This window comes from Chrysemys picta, chromosome 3 (genome assembly GCF_011386835.1).
Source record: "Chrysemys picta bellii isolate R12L10 chromosome 3, ASM1138683v2, whole genome shotgun sequence".
Lineage (NCBI taxonomy): Eukaryota > Metazoa > Chordata > Testudines > Emydidae > Chrysemys > Chrysemys picta.
The window spans coordinates 7,388,855-7,401,781 of record NC_088793.1 but is presented as its reverse complement, the minus strand read 5'-3'; the positions used below and the strand labels follow the sequence as shown (position 1 = coordinate 7,401,781).

The 12,927-nt window shown below is 56.1% G+C and overlaps 1 protein-coding gene across 1 annotated transcript in view; it reads right to left on the bottom strand.

Annotated features, from left to right (window-relative positions):
• CHRNA2 (cholinergic receptor nicotinic alpha 2 subunit) overlaps nt 1-3,338 on the bottom strand; it is a 33,146-nt gene extending 29,808 nt beyond the window's left edge. Inside the window, exons 1-2 of the mRNA XM_042848864.2 lie at nt 2,720-3,338; nt 1,862-2,068 (exon numbers count right to left, since the gene is read on the bottom strand). The gene's annotated coding sequence lies outside the window, so the exon portion shown is untranslated. The remainder of the gene's footprint in view (nt 1-1,861; nt 2,069-2,719) is intronic.
• Between the last annotated feature and the right edge of the window lie 9,589 nt (nt 3,339-12,927).

Below are 12,927 nucleotides of genomic sequence, written 5' to 3'. Positions count from 1 at the left end.
CAAAGCACTTTGTCAGACAGAACACCCACTGAAACCTGTGGAAGGTTAGCCTGAGTAATGACCCCGGCTGGTGCATTTGGAGCAGATGGGCCAGACCTTCAGCTGGAACAGGACCGAGGTGGGATGGTGTAGCTGGCTTTCTAGCTCCGTCCAGCCTCCCCTGATCTGGGTGACAGGCAGGGCCATATTCACTCCCCAGCGCAAATTAGAGCAGTCTTGGGGCTGCTCTAGGTACACACCTCCGAGATGGCCATTTCACCAGCTAAGATTATTGGAGTTACACTGGCTATACACCACCTGGGGCATCCCCAGCTCCTTTGCCAGGGCAGCTTTCTGTCCCCTTTGCACCAATGGGGCAGCACAAAGGGGATGCAGTGGGTACAGAATCTGGCCTGGTACCCATGAGCTTTTCCCCTGAAGCTTGGAAAACAAATTCATTGGGTGGCTCTCATTTGCCTTGGGTCCTGAACCCAAAGGGAGCCGAGAGACTCTTGGATTCCTTGTACCTACTGAGATCTCACTCCTTGGGAAGGGGGAAAACGGAGTCACTAATATAATTCAATTCTGAAAGAGAAGGAGTCTCTCTAATCTTCTCAACTTCATCATAGGAATCTTTCAATTCCTTTGCCCAGGAGGAAAGACACCTCCTTTGAGGAGGGAAAGGATATTGGCAGTGCTTGGAAAAAGACCAGAAGGCAGAATTTGTATGCGGCACGGCCAGAGTCCAGTCTATAGATCATATTAATTGGAAAAGCAGCTGTTGATCAGAGCACGAAAGGGGAAGGGAATACATAGGGCATCTTTGGCCTGCATCGCCTCTCTCACTGGTTTTAAAATGAAAAGACCCCTGCTCGTGTTCGTAACTGTACTTTGTCCAGATCTGACCCCGAGTTCCAAAAGGAGCGCTCACTAGATGCCGTTCCAAAGACCTAGGCATTTAATCCCCGCAGAGATGGATTCAGCAAAGATCTCAGCGCAAATCTGAAGCGGGATGAGTTTATTTAGTAAATAAGATGCTTCGTTGGGCTTCATTTTTACTGACTCGTTTAAGGAAAAAAAAGACCTTGTTAACTCATCATTATCTCTTGAACAGTTGCCAGCTTGCCGCTGCGTTGATGAATGCACTGATGGTAAAAGGGTTTGAAGACAAAAGAAGAAATAATGCTCACTCGTGTGTGTCGAAAAGAAAATTACAGATACTACCCCCCCCCGCCCCCGGATCTGGAGAAGAAATCTAAATGTAAGTGAAACAATCGGCAATGCATACAATGGACTTTGCCTACATTACTCCATCTCTATGGGCATAATTATACAATGTGATGCAAAAGAAAGTTGAGCATTTTATACACACAATAGCTGAAGACTTTGCAGAGATAAATAGACAAATAATAGCAGAGGGAGAAATACATAGGTCCAGGCAAGGTAAAACCTTTGAAACTAAGATTGTGAGAGTGTGTGTGTGTGACTTTTGTATGTGTGTGTGTCTGTAATATGTGTTGTGTGACTGGGATGTGTAATGTGTGCATGGATGGGCATTGTGTGGCTGGTATGTGTCATATGGGTGTTGTGTGACTGTTTTGAGTAATGTGTGGGGCTGGGTGTTTTGCGCCTGCCATGTGTCATGTGTGTTGTGTGACGTGACGTGTGTGTGTGTGTGAATGAGGGATGTGCGACTTTGTGATGTGTACCATATTCATGTGCGAGAGACAAAGATTTGACGTACACGCATCTAGCTATACATATGGAAACGTTCCCTAAGGACACCGGTACATTTACCGAACTGAGTAATTCTGCACATCGCATCATTCGCTTTATCATCTAGGAATTCCAGCTGAACTGTGCGTAATAAATCAGTACGTACCGTTTAGCCGCACGCCCGGCAGAGATCCTTTTCTTCACGGCTCGCCTTTAACAGCCAGGTTCCATTTCTCTTGTGTCCCTTGTGAGCAGGAACATTTGAGGATGCTTTCTCTGGACACTCGTCTCCTTTCCAGGCAACAACTCCTTGTCTTACGCAGCCACCTTAAAGCTTCCCAAACGCTCACAGTCTGGGGCCATTGTGCTTCACCTATAAATTAAGAGCCACATTTCTTTAGTCACTTACCTGTTCGTCTACCGGGTGTTTTATCCTAGGAGGGACAGGCTAATCATGGAGCTGGTTAGTTGTTGGATAATTTCTTTGATGACTTTAATAACATTCAACAACATCAATTGTTCAGTTTGAATAGTGCGCCCGTCTCTACTTCAGACAGGTTTCAGAGCGTGTGTGCGTGTGTGTGCGTGTGTGCGTCTGCACAGAAATATGTACCGTGAAGGGCTGTGAGCAGATGTGTATTTCAAGTGCTCCGGTGTAAATCTTATGAATGAAAACGGTAAGATCGTGCGTGCTTCCTTGCAGCTAAAGATGAGCTCAAAGGCCACCACAGTACAAAATAACAGCTAGGCTGTACAGTGAAGCAGATAGTTTGCTTCATTGGATATATCCATGTCTTTCGTGTCTGGATTTCAAAGGCAGCTGTAGGAGGGTTTTAAAAGGAACTTCACGCACCAGCAAGAAAACTTCCAGTCCCTTTGCTCTCCTCATCGCTGAGTTTGCTGGCGAAGCTTTGCTCTGCTGCCCTTGTGCTATTAAGCACATGCATATCACCTCCCTGGGCGTGCTCTCGTGAAAGCAGCTTTCTCCTAGCGAACCTGCCAAGATCAGAAAGAGACCCCTTACCTGTCGGACGAAGCGCGGGGAGGAGGAAGGTTTGGGCTGGCTAAGGAAGATGCCAGCTGGAGCCCTGCTCAGTGTTGTCCAACCAAAGTTCCTTCGTGCAATCAGAACTGAAAGCCTCCCGCTCTGTCCACAGCCCCACCGCTCCCCCACCGCGCAGCAGGGGCTGATCAACACCCCGGTGAGCAGAATCACAGGCTCCGGAGCAAACTGATCTATTCTCCCCTTCTCCTCCTCTCTCCAGCTTCACTGACCAGTGCTCCAGGAACGAAGTGGTCCTAGCTGTGATCTCTCCAGTCCAGGCGGTTTCACGCCTTGGCTGAGTGGCCGCCTTGCTCAGGGATGCTGCATCTCAGCCAGCGCTGGCAAGAGTGATGAAGATCTCCCCAGCACTCACACTAGACCCTGACGCCATGAAGGGAGTAGGGGGAGGAGGCACCGGCGGAATCATCCAGTTAGCGCTGGCTGCAGTGGGGGGCTCGGGGCCTGGGGACGGAGGGTTCATTTTACAACTAGATCCGCTAACTCCGGCTTCAGTCGGGCTCCTCTTCTGTGGGGGGCTAACGGCGCCACTGCCCCAGATTGTAAAGCACCGGAGCGTCGTGATTTATTCACCAGCCTTTCCAGTGCACAGCTCGTCCGGAGCAGGAGCAGATTGTGTCTGAGAGAGCCTGGGGGGAGGGAAGCAAATGTCCTGGGGACTTAAAATAAAGGGGAAGGGGCTACAATACAGGTACACACACACACACACAATCTCTCCCCCGGACACACGCACTGACACACGCACAGATACAATCTCTCCCTGTGGACACACTCACTGACACACAAACACAAATACAATCTGTCCCTGGGGACATACACACTCTCTCTCTCTCTCTCTCTCTCTCTCTCTCACACACACACACACACACACACACACACACACACACACACACACAGAGTCTCTCCCCCTGGACACACGCACTCACACGCAGACACAGATAAAATCTCTCCCTGTGGCAATATGCACTCTCATTCTCTCTTTCTCACACACACACACACACACACACATACACACAAACACAATCTCTCCCTGTGGACAAACGCACAGATACAATCTGTTCCTCTGGACACACGCACTGACATATGCACACACAGATACAATCTCTCCCTGTGGACACACGCTCTCTCTCTCTCTCTCTCTCTCTCTCTCTCTCTCACACACACACACACACACACACACACACACACAGATATAATCTCTCCCTCTGGACAGATTCCATTTGTCATTGTGGGAGTGAATTCCCTAAGGCTTGGGAGTCTGTCCTGTCCCTCATGACGGTCAGTGGTGGTATTATTTCATGTTTGTATTCAGTGGCTCCCAGCCAGGAATGGGGCTCCCGTTCTTTGCGCTAGGAGCTGTACACACACATCTAAAGAGACGGCCCCTGCTTCTATCCCAAGGCGACCGGCCCACACTAAGCCTGTTCATGAAAGAGACAGAATCGTGCTCCTCATTGGGGACAAATAGCCACAAGGGGCCGTCCCCCAAGCAGCGGGGGGCACGAATCTCCCCCCACTCACTCTGGTTTCATCGTCAGCATCGGGGGGGGTTGCTTTTGATTTGTGCTCAGGGTCCGTGCAAGGAGAAATCAGGCTGGGTGTGGGGTGGCCCACTGCTGGGCAGATGGTACCTGTCTCTCTCAGCCCCCAGAGCGGGAGAAGTCTGTCTCTTGTACACTTCGGCAGCCCTGGGCCAGCTTGCCATGGCCACAAGGGGTGTGAGGATGTGTGAGATGTCAGCATCAGATCTATATGGGGGGCAGATGATGTAGGGTTCCCAGGGGCCCGATTTTCGACCAGAAAGTCCGGTCAAAAGGGGACCGGGCAGTGTCTGGTCAGATGTACTGACCGGACACCAAGAGTCCGGTTACTGCGGGCAGGGGTCTGGGAGGTGCCGGGTCATCAACCCATGTGAGCCCCTGCTCAGCCGGTGCCAGCGCCTACCTGCATCTCATGGCCAGGCAGGCTCCGTGTCATGGGCTGCAGCTCCCGGCCAGCCCCAGAGCAGAGGGAGCCCAGCTGGTGGGGGGGCAGGAGGTGGAGTGGAGCCAGTTATGGGGAAGCAGGAAGGGGAAAGGAGAGAGTAGGGGGCAGGGCCTGGAGGAAGTGGTGGAGCAGGAGGCGGGGTCTTGGGGAAAGAGGCGGAGCAAGGGGCGGAGCCTTGGGGAAAGAGGCGGAGCAGGGGGCAGGGCAGGGGGGCTGGTTGTCAGCATTTAGAAAGTTGGTGGGTGACCCTAATTATCCCCCATCTGCTGCCGCAGGGTTTCTTACATCTTCCTCTGAGAGCTCTGGGGCCGGCCAGTGTCCGAGACGGGCTACTGGGCTAGATGGACCCTGGTTCTGATCCAGCGTGGGAATTCGTACGTTCCTCTGCGTGCGCAGGCCCAGGTCACGTTCTGAAGTTGCTTGGTGGGGATGAGGTTCAAAGTTGCAAAGAAATAGCAGAAGCTTGTCCTGGGGGTGGGGGGATGGGTCGTTAGATCTGATGTTTTAGGACATTTGAGCTTGTTGTAGCAAAGCTGAAGCTACCACAGCCGGGGCACGGGGAGGGAATGTGCATCGACCACTAGGGGGCGCATGAGTCAACAGAAAAGCTGGCCTTGGTTAAGGGAAGGACCAGAGCTCACAAGCCGTCCCACGTTCTGTAGAGCAGGGAATCGCGATTCGTCTTTCTGGGGCCATCCGCGCACAAAGGAGGACACAGGAGGGATTGGAAAGCAACACTGAGCCAGTGAGGCCATGGGGAGTAGTTTAAAAAACTGCAGTTCATTTTAGAGCTGTAAGAAACGACTGATTTCTGGCAGGGTCGGAGCTCGAAGGGCTGGATACAGAATTCCAGGGGAGCGGTGAAATGTACAGGAGTGTGTATGTGTGTGTCTGTGTGTATGAGTGTGGGGGGGGGGCAAGAGGGGGCGCTCTTTCCGCTGACACCGGGAGCTTTCCTAGCAGGGTTTTGACTGACACTGAGACTTCTGTGTCCTTCAAAAACGACCCTCGCGCCCGCTTGTGCCGCGGGAATCCAAGGCTGGCAACTCGAGGCAGGTCTAAAGAACCATGGGAGGGGAATTCACCCCCGTGCAGAGGGACAGGAATAGCCCTGGGCAGCCCTGGTCCAGCTAACGGTCCGATGGGTCCCTCAGGCCTGCCTCCATCGCCAGCGTGTTACATTTTCCAACGAGCACCTTCCTGCTTTCTCCCCTAGTTGTCCACAGAGCTACCTCCTTCCCCTGCTTCGGGCCCTGCTTCAAACTCTCCTCTGCGAGGAGGCCAAGAACAGACTCGACAATGGTCAGGCAGAGCGGAAGTGTTGGGGGGGGGGGTGTCGGAGGGGCATGGGCCCCACACTTTTTACCATCTGTAAGGGCGAGCAAGAAGGGAAGGGGGCGGAGAAAACCGAGTGTGCGGGCGGGGCCTCAGGGAGAAGGGGCGGTGCAAGGGCAGGGCTTTGGAGGGAAGGGGCAGCATGTGGGTGGGGCTTTGGGGAAAAGGGGCAGGGAGAGAGATCACAACTAGGACCACTTAGTTGGGCACAGGTGACCCCCCCCAGTTTTAGGAAGCGTCCCCCACTCCTGGTGCAGAGACCACAGCCTGTCCTACTGGCCAGCCCTGTCTCCTTGTTTCCTTGTCCTCCCCTCTCTGTCTCCATCTTATACTTAGCCTGGCAGCACTTTGGGGCAGGGACTGTCTCTGTGTTCTGTAGTTTGTACAGCACCTAGCACATACAACTCAGCACCAGCTGCCCTGGGGGCTTCCCTGCCGGCCCTCTGCCTGGGGTGAAGGTGACCTGATGGGAACTGACTTAGCTATACCCTCAGATGGTCCCGCCCTCGCAGGACCTGAGCAGATCGCTAACAATAACTGATTTACCCGCGACACCTCCCAGGGGAGGTCGGGCAGGCCCAGCTGGGTGCTATCACCACCGGGCCCATCCTCTGCTGCGTGTGCGGCGTTGCTTGTGGTGCGATGAGGTTTGGTTGCAGGCGGGCGGCAGTCAGGGGGTTAATCGTCACTGCAGGAGATGGGGGGGCCCTTCTGGGCCCCTTGGCGTATAGCTGGTATGGCTGTGGACTCTCGTACGCCTGCTCCGCACCGTTCTCCAGAGCACCTCCGGATGCAGCCCATTATCTCAATGGAGCTCAGATCGCCAGCAGGGCCGGCTCTAGGCACCAGTGGTTAGGGTTACCATTCGTCCGGATTTACCCGGACATGTCCTCCTTTTGTGTGCTAAAAATAGCGTCCGGGGGGAATTTGTAAAGCACTCACAATGTCCGGGATTAGCAGAGCGAGTGGCTGGGAGGGCTGCAGGGAAGTCCCGGGCTGGACTCAGGAGCAGCTGTAGAGGAGCCGGATCAGCCCTGCATTCTGAGCCAGCAGCTCCCTTGCAGCCCAGTCCAGCAGCACTGTGCAGGGCCAGACTGGGTTTTGTTGTGCAGGGCCAGGGACCAGGTTTTGTTGTGCAGGGGAGCTCAGCCACGTGTCCGGCTCGGCTGCACAGAGCCCAACACTCTGTTCTGAGCAGCAGGGTAAGGAGGTCAGGGGGCAGGAAGGTTCTGGAGGTGGAGGTCAAGAAACGGGGGGGGCTTTTTGGGGGGAGTGGAGAAAGTTTTGGGCAGTCAGGGTACAGGTAGGGGGTAGGGTCCTGGGGGGCAGTTGGGGGGGGTCTTAGGAGGGGGCAGTTAGGGGACAAGGAACAGGGAGTCTTAGGTAGGGGGTGGGGTTCTGGAGGGCAGTTAGGAGCAGGGGTCCCAGGAGGGGGCAGTCAGGGGACAAGGAGCAGGGGGGGAGTGTTTGGGAGTTCTGGGGGGGGCTGTCAGGTGGCAGGGGTGGGGAGATGGATCGGAGCAGTCAGGGGACAGGGAGCAGAGGGGTTTAGATGGGTTGGGAGTTCTGGGGGGGGCTGTCAGGGGGTGGGGAGTGGTTGGATGGGGCGTGGGAGTCCCAGGGGTCTGTCTGGGGGTGGGGGTGTGGATAAGGGTTGGGGCAGTCAGGGGACAAGAGGCAGGGAGGCTTAGATAGGGAGTGGAGTCCTGGGGGGCAGTTAGGGGCAGGGGTCCCAGGAGGGGGCAGTCAGGGGACAAGGAACGGGGGGAGGGTTGGGGGTTCTGGGGGGGCGGGAAGTGGGAGGGGCAGGGGCGGGGCTAGGGCGGGGCTCCTCCCGTCCTCTTTTTTTCTTGCTGAAATATGGTAACCCTAGGCACCAGCCGACCAAGCACGTGCTTGGGGCAGCACCTCAGAAGGGGCAGCCAATGTTGGGGTGGTGGGGGGTGCTCGAGGGGTTTTTTTTTTGTTTGTTTGTTTTTTGTTTCGGCCAGGCAGCGCGGGGGTGTTTCGGCGGCACAGCGCTGGGGGCGGGGGGGGCTTCAGCGGCGTGGGGAAGGGCGGGGGGTTGGGTGGCTCAGTGCGGTGCGGCGCTTGGGGAGTTTGGCTGGTCCAGCGCGGCACGGCGCTGCGGGGGTTTGGCTGGCACGGCGCTTCGGGGGGGGTGGGAGTTTGGGTGGCCCGGCGCGGCGCAGCGCTCGGGGTGGGGGCGGGGAGGGTGCTGGTTTGGGCGGCCCGGCCCGGCCCGGTCCGGCCCAGCGCTTGGGGCAGGGGTTTGGGCGAGGAGCTGGGGGGGGGGTGGAGGTTGGGCGGCCCGGTCTGGCGCTCTGGGGGTTTGGGTGGCCCAGCCCCGCCCAGCCCGGCCCGGTGCTCGGGGGGGAGCGGGGGGGTTGAGCGGCCCGGCGCTCCAGGGATTTGGGCGGCCCGGCCCAGCGCTGGGGCGGGCGGTGTGGGGGGTTGGGCGGCCCGGCGCTGCACTGGGGATGGGGTTCGCCGGCCCAGCGCAGCGCTCGGGGGGGCTGGGGGGTGGGGGATCGGCGGCGCGGCGCTGGGGGGTGTGTCTTACGGCAGGGCAGTGCTCTTTTTTGCCTGGGGCGGCAAAAAAGTTAGAGCCGGCCCTGATCGCCGGCTCCAATCCTGAGATCGGATCCATGCGGGCAGAGCCTGGTTCCCTCACAGAGCCCTGGCACCTCCCGCTGGGGCTGTCCTGCAGCCTTCTCCTGCTTGCCTGGCCCCCGGCCCACTGCCTCTTGGGGTATGTTTACACTGCAAAAAACAAACCACCCACAGTGGCAAGTCTGAGTCCAGGGCTGCAGACTCGGGCTTGTGTTGTGGGGCTCAAACCAGCCGGGAGTGGAGCTGGGGCTCTGAGACCTGCCCCTCGTCGGGTTTCACAGCCCTGGCTCCAGCCCAAGCGCCAGTAGCGGGAGTCCCTGGCTGCCGACCTGGGTGCTGAGGCTCGCTGCTGCGGGTGTTTCTGGGCAGTGTAGACGCACCGTAGCTTGCCCTGCCCATTCAATGGCTCAGCGCTTCCATAGGGCTGGCAATGCTGGCAGGCTACAGAGCTGCTCTGGCTCCCCCAGGCTGCTGCAATGTGGGGCAGGTGATGGGGTGCCCACCCCACACAAGGCTGGCTGGGGGCAGGCCAATGAACTGCCCAGGCTGCACCTGGAGGAGAAGCCAGGGAGCCGGGATTAATCAGATGAGACTCAGCTGGACAGGAACAGGAGGGGCCGGATAAAGCCCAGGAGCTGAGCGCAGACGGGGGCTGCAGTCACTGCCTGGGAGACGGGAGGGGTGGTTGGGGCTATAGAGACAGGGACTCTACGGTTACTCCCTGGCAAACCCAGAGTGAGGAGGAGCCAGACAGTTAGGAAAGGCTCAGGGGGAAAACAGGGCACTGCAGATCTTGGCTCTGAGCTGGAACCTGGAGTAGAGGGTGGGCCCGGGTTCCCCTCCCCGGCCCTGGGGAAGTGGCACAGAGCAGGCAGTGGAGAGCGGCCTGCCTGGGAGAGTTTACCCTGAAAGACGTTGATACCCGGGAAGGGAGTGCCGTAGTGACCCGGCCGGAGGGCTGAGCCAGGCAGAGGAAGCTCCTGGAGCATGAGGAGGCCATGGAAGAGGACAGCGGGTGGAGAGACGGCCAGAGGAGGGCGCAGCACCGGAAGGGAGCTAATCCCCAGAGCGGCCAGGAGGAGGCGCCCCTAGCGGTGAGTGGACCCATGACAGGCAAATCAGGGGGCAGGCTCAGCCTGTTTCACCACTGAATTGCCACCAGGGGCCTGAGGGGGAAGCCTGCACATCCCGCTGCCAGCTCCGGAGCCCTTCCTTGGTTGCTTGAATGATCTCAGCACAGCGGCTCCATTTTTCCCAGGCTCATTTCATGCTAGGACCACAGCCGCGCTCTGATTTACTTGGGAACCGGAGCAGTAACGGGGCCCGGGGGCTCCTCTGGAGTGAGGGCTGTTCCCTTGCCCAGGGATTAAGGTGGTGTGTAATGGGAATGACGCTCAGACAGCTTTCACCCACAGTCACGGCTCCTGGGGGCTTGGATCTGGTCAGCCCTTACCAGCAGGGCTGGGCCCGTTCTTGGCAGGGCGGGCTCCTGTAAAAGCACAAAGGCCCTGGGCTGCGTTTGGTACAAATCAGGCGGGAAGGCAAAGCTCGCCCAGAGTGCGGGGCCAGCCGGGTGTACATTAGGGCAGCTCTAATTGACAGCTGACTTCTGGGATGGCGACTCTGATTCCCATAAACCCCTTCCCCACTGCCCGGCCCCTGGCTCCTGGCCAGAGAGGGGAGGGGGCAGCGATGCCCTGGAAAGACTCTGAACCAAGCGAAGCAGCAGCCGCATGGCGAGCCAGGACCAAGAGATTAACAAAAAATCATCCCATTGAGGGTGCCTCTTCCCGTCTATTTCCTGCACCAAGCCAACTCTTCACCCCATGAACAAGGTCGTGTGAGCCAATCCCACCTCTGAGGCCAATGGGGCGAGCCTGGGCCACCGGGGTCAGCAACCGACTGGGAAAGGCCTGAGGTGGGGTGGCCTGGCCGCAGAGCCCTAGAGGAAGGTTTGTGGCCTGCGCCCCGGCAGAGATGTCTCGGAGGAAGATTCTGCTTTGAGTTCTGTTTCTTGGAAGACTTCCTTGCCAGCCTTTGTGGAACTGGTGGAGGGCAATTATAAGGGCCCAGAGAGAAGCCCAGGACCAGCCCTGGATGGAGGGCTGGGCAGTCCCTTAGCCAAGAGGGAGGGCTCGGGCCCGGTAGGCCACTGGAAATTGTGTCACGACTCAATACAATTAGGAATCTTGTTTAAATGCTCTGGACTGTGGAACATTAATGGGAGACATGGTGGGACCTGAGGATTGGAAGCCTGAAGGCCTCTCCTCCCCGCCCCCCCGTGCCAGGAGGGGGTGCTCTGGAGGTGTTCTCTCTCGTCCACTGGCTAACAGAAAGTGGGAACCTTCCCCTTCCCACCCACCCCATCCACACACTCCTTTAGATATGGGGAAGGAGAGGGGGAAACATTCCGTACCTCAAACCAGAGTGGTGAGTGAAATCCCGTTCTGCCCAGAGAGAACCTCAGCACCGCCGCTTGGAATGCCTGGCCAAGCCCCAGTCCCTCCTCCTGCCATATGGGGCCAGAGGGCCAGATTTGGCAGTGGTGTAAATAACACACCAGGCATAAGCTGGTCAGGAAATAGGTGTACATTGCAATGCAGTGTAACAGGTCCGGATTTACAGCTCCGAGCTCATGCAGGGTGAGGGGCAATTTACATTCTGGGGTGGTGGTGGGAAGAGATGTAGCAGGAACAGCAGCTACCAGGAGGGGGTGAGATAAGATGGCTCCTCCAGGCAGCCCTGGTGCAAGTGTCTTCCACTCTTACTAATATCATTGAGGCCAGTGCGTTGCATCCCTTTACGCAAGCGCTGAATTTGACTCCCACATCGGTGTAAGTTACATGCACTCCGCAGACCTGGGGTCAGATTCACCTGGATGCGCTGGCTGCTTTGCACATCTGCCATGACACAAAACCACCTTCAACCCACGCTAAGCAGCCAGTTACATGAGCAAAACGCATCCAGATGTTCTGGAGGATCTGTCCCGTAATGACACCCATGTGATCCGAGTCACACTAACTCTGCCTCTTGCACCTGTTGCATGGCCAATCTACACCTGATGCACCACATCGAGTCCCGGTTATGTCATGCTGAATGTGACGCTCTGGGCTAAATTCTGTTTGGTTATACTGGGCTAAATCTGCATAGACTGCACTGGGGTCACTCTGGATTCACTCCAGTGTCACTCAGAGCAGAATCTGCCGCTCCTGAGGCAATATGTGGGGTGGATTTGGATGAGTGGCTGTGCTGAAGTTAGGCTCACTGAGAATGGGATTGCATTGGACTCTCCGGTTCGAGGCACTTGAGATTTTCTCTTGGGCTGAGGTTGGGTTTCACAGCCGACGGAGAAGTTTGTCCGGGTGCTTTCAGCTTCATGCCACGGCTGCAGTACCCCGTGTCAGTGGGAGAGAGGATCTCAGTCCTCTTTACTAAGGGCTAAGCATGGCCACTTTTTTAACCTTTCCCCAGTTTGACAGCAAACTAGTGATAACTACTCTTTGAATACGGACTTACGCCCCATTGTGCACCCAGTGAGGCCACTTTTCCCTAGCGGGCTTCTGAGCATGTCACATGGGACTGTGTCAGAAGCCTTATTAAAAACAATCTGTATCACGTCTACAGCTTCTCTCCCCATCCACTAGGCCAGTGACCCTGTCAAAGAAGGAAATTAGCTTGGTGTGGCATGATTTGTTCCTGACAAATCCACGCTGGCTATTTCTGATAACCCTGTTCTCCTCCAGGGGCTGGCAAATTGAGTTTGTAATAATTTGTTCCAGGATCTTGCCAGGTACTGAAGTTAGGCTGATTGGTCTATAATTCCCCAGATCCTCTTTGTTCCCCTCTTTCAAGATAGGTAGTAGGTTTGCACTTCTCCAGTCCTCTGGGACCTCACCTGTCCGCTAGGTGTTCTCAAAGATAATTGCTAATGGTTTCAAGATTTCTTCGGCTAGTTCCTAAGTACCCTAGAATGAATTTCATCAGACCCTGCCAACCCGAATACATCTAATTTACCTAAATATTCTTTAATCTGTTCTTTCCCTATTTTGGCTTGTGTTCCTTCTCCCTTATTGTTCGTATTAATTGTATGGAGTGTCTGGTCGCCTTCCTTTTTAACTCTCTGTGGTTGAAATGGAGCCCTGTTTCATTGCTGAGATTTCTTCCTCTCTATCCCATGCTCATGCCTTGGATTTATCTTTGTAGGGTCTCTAGTGAGGGACAGAATTAAAACAAAA